The following is a 5423-nucleotide window of genomic DNA, read 5'->3' as shown; positions in this document are numbered from 1 at the left end:
TATATATTATATATATATATATATATAGATAATATATATATATATATATATACATGTATATATTATATGTTCGTGCAGCAGCAAGCCAGCAAACGTATCCCTGCTATTTATTGATTTGTGTGTCATAATCACTTAAATTTAATTCATTCTCGTAATTTAATCTCTTGTAACTGTTGCTTTCTGTTTGCCGCGATAAGTATGCCAGTACACGTATTTTTATTAAATGTCTGTCAGGGGTTACATGCGTCGTTTTAAATCCATTGATTTTGTTACAATATATGTTCTGTTTGTATATACAGGCGTATAGTCGCTCTGTGTGTTATGGGTTTAAATTTCAGACAGATATATATGCATAATTTGTATATAGCATTGTTTAGATAGAAATGTACATTTTCGCCTGAAAACTTCAAAGTTTTCAGTTGGTAACGTGGCGTAGAGTCGGGACTGTGCTCATTTAAAATTCACTACCGAGTCTTTTATGTGTCGCGTGACATAGATTAGCGCATGTGTTACGTTCTATGTTTGTTTCTGACCACAGATCTCACTTATCCTTACAGTGGAGCGCTGACGTCGTCGTGGCTGGGATTATCTAGGCACATACCACGGGCCCTGGTAATGCGTCCCGGTCTCTATTCATTTAGCATTCACCGAGATGTAAACTTGGATATAATTTGAAGCCGCTTTGATTATAAATCACATTGATATACGTGATGATTATTCTAGGAGGTCGCTATGTAGTTATCTCCATCTAATAATGCTAATAACGACAATGAGGTTGCGCTGCAGAAGTTGATGAAATTCTCAACTATTCGAATCGTGCAGGTATTTTGTATTAACAAGATATATAACATTCGTTTACAGATATAAGTGTCCCGTTGTACGCGACCTTCACAGTTTACTTCATTATTTTCTTTATTGAGACTTCTTCTGTGTTTATAATGTGTGTGTACTTGCAACTCTCGTTCTCGCGGTTATATATTACAAACTGGTAAGCCATTCGCAAGCATTCTACTCCCGACTACAAAATGTAGTTTATTCCTATTTCTACTGGCATGAAATTCATTTGTTCGTAATAATTATATCTGTGTCTCATTATTCGTTTTTGTGTCTGGGTGTGGCCACATTAGATGACGTCCGCGATATGTGTAATTCTTTAGAAACTCTAAACTATTCTAATACGGGTTCATTACCATTTCACCGTTTTCGCTACGCACAAGTTGAATGAGATGGCACTAAAGGCAGTTGTAATGAAACGGTACGTGTATATACTCGGCCTATTCAAGTGAGTTACGGTAAAAAGAATGTATTTATTCGCGAAAAATATAATAAAAAAATCAGATTCACGTGTTTTACTCGACATAACCAATTAAAGTGTTGTCTGCCTCTAAATGTCTCATCTCGTCTTCGCATCCTCTGCCTGTGAATGCTTCTATCGTGCAGGCTCCTTATAACGCAACACTAGTGCCATGGGCGTTACCGGATATTGTACCAGGGGGGGGGGGGTCTAACCGTAACCCAAACTTTGCGAGCACGCGAAGGGGGGGGGGGGGGTCTGGGAGGCCCTTCCCTATAAAAATTTTGAAATTAGACCCCCTTAGATGCGTTTTCTGCGCGAGCAGGGGGGTCCGGACCCCCTGGACCCCCCCCTGTACACGCCCCTGAGTGTTGTGTGTGTGCTGGTGTGTGTGTGTGCGTGCGTGCGTGTGTGCGAGTTGGTAGCAGCAGTAGACAGTAAAGTAAAGAGGACGCAGGGTGGTCTGCTGTAAAACTGCTGTGTCATCGGTAAGATATTTAGGTTATAAAGCAAGATTAAATGAACTGATATGTATTAATTCCAGAAAAACCATTTTCTGTAGGCCTACCATCCGGTCTTGCTTTCATTTCACCTTCACCGAAATACTACAACCAACGTAATTTCACATTTACCGCAGCATCCCGCCACAATCCTTTCTATGCTAATGTACATAGGAGTGTGCGCTGCCGCTCGCTGGTTCGGGTTGCCAGTCCAAGATCAATGTTTTTTAGCCCCAAACATACGCGCCAATAAAGGCAGGGCATGCCCGGGCAGAGATGTGCAGCGGAGAGAACCCGCATCTAGCTCAATTCACTTGCAGACATCCCGCTAGTATCCTTCTCCGTATGGTAATGTACATCAACTATAGGGAATGCGCTCGGTTGGCGCTAGTCGGGTTTGCCATTCATTGATTTCTCGCTACGCCTTCAGTGTGAAGGCTGATACGTTAGTCAGGGGCTGTATAGCTCTAGTACTTATGCGCCGCTTACATGTACACTGGCGGCTGTTACGCTTACCTGCCGCCAGCAGCGCGGGTACTAGAGCTAGTGGCTGTACTGCTAATCATACGATTGAAAAACAACGTGTGGCCAACTTTTCGATAGAGCCAACTTCTCGATGTGACACATCGGGCTTTAATTTTATTGACACGCGAGCAGGTTTAGCAATGAGATGACCCGCGCCGTCGCAGACTTAACAATAACAACAAAAGCAACCGCATACCGGTCAACGTTATATTGCTAGTTTTCCTTCGTATACGTGGCAATAGCAATAGAAATGATCCCAACTAATAGTATAGAGATGGTTGCCTCACGTTATTGCATGGAAATTAGCTGCCTTCATGATTTATACAGCCGTCCCCGGTTCAAGTATGCCCTGTGACAAGTCTGAGTACTGTCACTTCGGGCTTCAACTTCAAGCGATAGAGAACATGGCCGTCCCAACTTAAAACCAATGTCATTACATCAATATACAATAAATATCTATATCAATATAATAGGTTAGGGTTATGGTGTAGCGGTTAGCACATTGGTCTGCTATTGGGGACCCATGCTCTTCTCTATCCTTACACTAGTACTACTACTACACTACCGTATACTAGCAGGAGCTAAGATAACTATAGGGACCTATAGGATTTTTTATAGGTATCTTCACTCTTGCTCCACTAGTACTACATACTCATTACTAGTACTCACTCACCCGGTTTTCTTAGTCTAAGGAATAGTACGACGCCACGTTCAAGGATAGAGATGATGTTCCCCCAGTTATGGTTGATAGGACTAAGTAGTAAGTAACAGTACAGTACCGAATTTAGGACTATACCTGCTCCTGTACTGTCCAGCCTACAGTACTACTAGCAGGAGGGTATAATAATCAGAGTGGCTATTAGCTCTAGTACTATAGCCCAGCGTTCATTAACTGCCACAGGCCGTGCCGGCAGTTAATGAGACGCGCGCTACTCAGTACTACAAGCTCATGTGGCGTATACTGCCACCGCAGTCCGATCATATATCTCCCGACGGCTTCCGCCGGCGCACGGTCTTCGATTTCCTAAATTCCCGGCAGTTTTAATTTTCAGCGTTATCTCAGTCACAACACAGCGGTCTCAGGGTTCAGCGATACTGCCAGCATTTAGGAATCGAAGACCGTGCCCAGTTGCCAGCATATAGCCACAGCGTATAATAATAGAACTATAATAGTCTATTATTATAGCGCTCCTAGCTGGTACTACTATAGTAGTAAGTAGGATACCAGGGACGGCCAGTAAAGGACTCAAGGCATAGCTTGGCGCCCCAGCTTGCTTGGCGTAGCCTTCTAGTACTAAGCCCGCGGATTAGCTGCCGGCCAGCTATCCGCGGGGCTATCAGTACTAGAGCTAGCTAGGCTGCTGCTTGGGCCGAGCGAATCATCACAAATTGCTGATATAATTTACCTCCGCTAGCTACTAGTACTTACCGAAAGCCCGGGCAAGCGGGACATGGGATAAATCTTTTTTTAATTTCCGTTCCCCGGAGATATTATCTCGTTCCTCGAGATACTATCTTGCTTCCCACAACTATGATTATGCTCGTCTCCCTCGAGATATTTTTTGTTATTATCTCGTCCCCATCGAAATGATTTAATCTGTTCCCCCTCTTTGGGGGAGTCGTCGGTAATCATTCTGTTTCCCTCCGAACATGTTATCTCGTTCCCCGAGATAACAACAATCTAATGGCTCTTGTTTCACGGAATTCAAAGGTAAAATGACTCCCGTTCGCGACCGAATTCTTTCAATTATAAATGTATTTTGCATCTTGGAATGGGCATACAAAGATATACGCTCATACTAGGTCATCAGCCACGACATACTTTAAGTAAAGGCAATTTTTAAAGCTGCAGCTAATCTTTATTGTAGAAATACAAGCCGTGGGGACGCGTGTATCGTACAATTCATCTTACAGTCAGTTACCAGGCCCCGTTTTGGGCCAATTACACCGAGTATCGTAGGATGTATGCCAAATAGTCAACAAAGTGGAATTTGTGAAGAAAAGATGAGTGTACGATTGAATTACTAACAGTAGTCAGATCCAGAAGTGTGTGCAAGTAAGAAAAGCTAGCACCGTCTTGGTCAGATGTGCCTACTTGCGAAAAACCAATTACATGTTGGTATGTCGATGGTACTTTTATGCACAAGTTGAAACCATGCCCGGAATATGCATTTGTTGGTGCACCATATATAGCATTGTGCATCAAGCGATGCATAGACGTTCTCAAGAAAAATAATTCTGGTTAATCGCTGTACAGTACAAATAATGACCCAAAAAATATTTGGAGCGATAACTTTTAGCTCATCTGACATAGTCAGATGCAGCTTGTAGAATCGCCGATCGTCCCGTGCCGTCCGTGCGTCCCGTTCGTCAACAGTTGGGCACAAATCTTTAACCGCATCGACGTACCGGTCACGATCATTCGGCACATCGGCGGGGGATCGTCCAAAAACGAGTTGGATGTCCGAAGCTGGGGTCAAAGGTACAAGTCAAGAGGCTGATCCTCCTATATATATAGTCACGGTACCGTGCATGATCTTACGTAATCTAGGAGAAAATGTGACGATAATTAACGGCTATTAACGAGGATAACTAATTAAATGCACGCAGGCATCGGCCACCCTCATCTGTAGTACTAACAATGTAATGTTGACCAAGTATATGATTGCATCCGGAGCCCCAACATGGTAATGCTTTATGCCACTCATTTCTAACATCTGTATATCAGTTGATCGTTTTATTGAGTTCTCGTCTCACGCAGTATCAGACTTCAACAGCGTAGGTGTAGGTGTAAATGTAGGTGCAGGTGTGTAGGTGTGTGCATGCGCGTGTGCGTGTGTGATGCATTATAATTAATACATAAATGTCACGTTCATTACGCAATACCCATGTTAAGCCTCCTATCGGCTTAAAACAGTATATATATATATTTGGTGCACAACACAAATGATTTCACGACCTTTGGTGCAATATAAACTGCTCTGCTTATAATCTGTGCTGCTTGACTATAATAGGACAGCATGTGCAATAACCAAGCCGTGTACTACGTCAGACCTCGTTCCTCTCTATCCGTTCGGATTCTCCTATCACACACTCTACGAGAC

This window comes from Priapulus caudatus, unplaced genomic scaffold (genome assembly GCF_000485595.1).
Source record: "Priapulus caudatus unplaced genomic scaffold, Priapulus_caudatus-5.0.1 Scaffold20, whole genome shotgun sequence".
NCBI classification, from domain to species: Eukaryota; Metazoa; Priapulida; class Priapulimorpha; order Priapulimorphida; family Priapulidae; genus Priapulus; species Priapulus caudatus.
The sequence above is the reverse complement of the archived record's forward strand: the minus strand, read 5'-3'. Positions refer to the sequence as shown.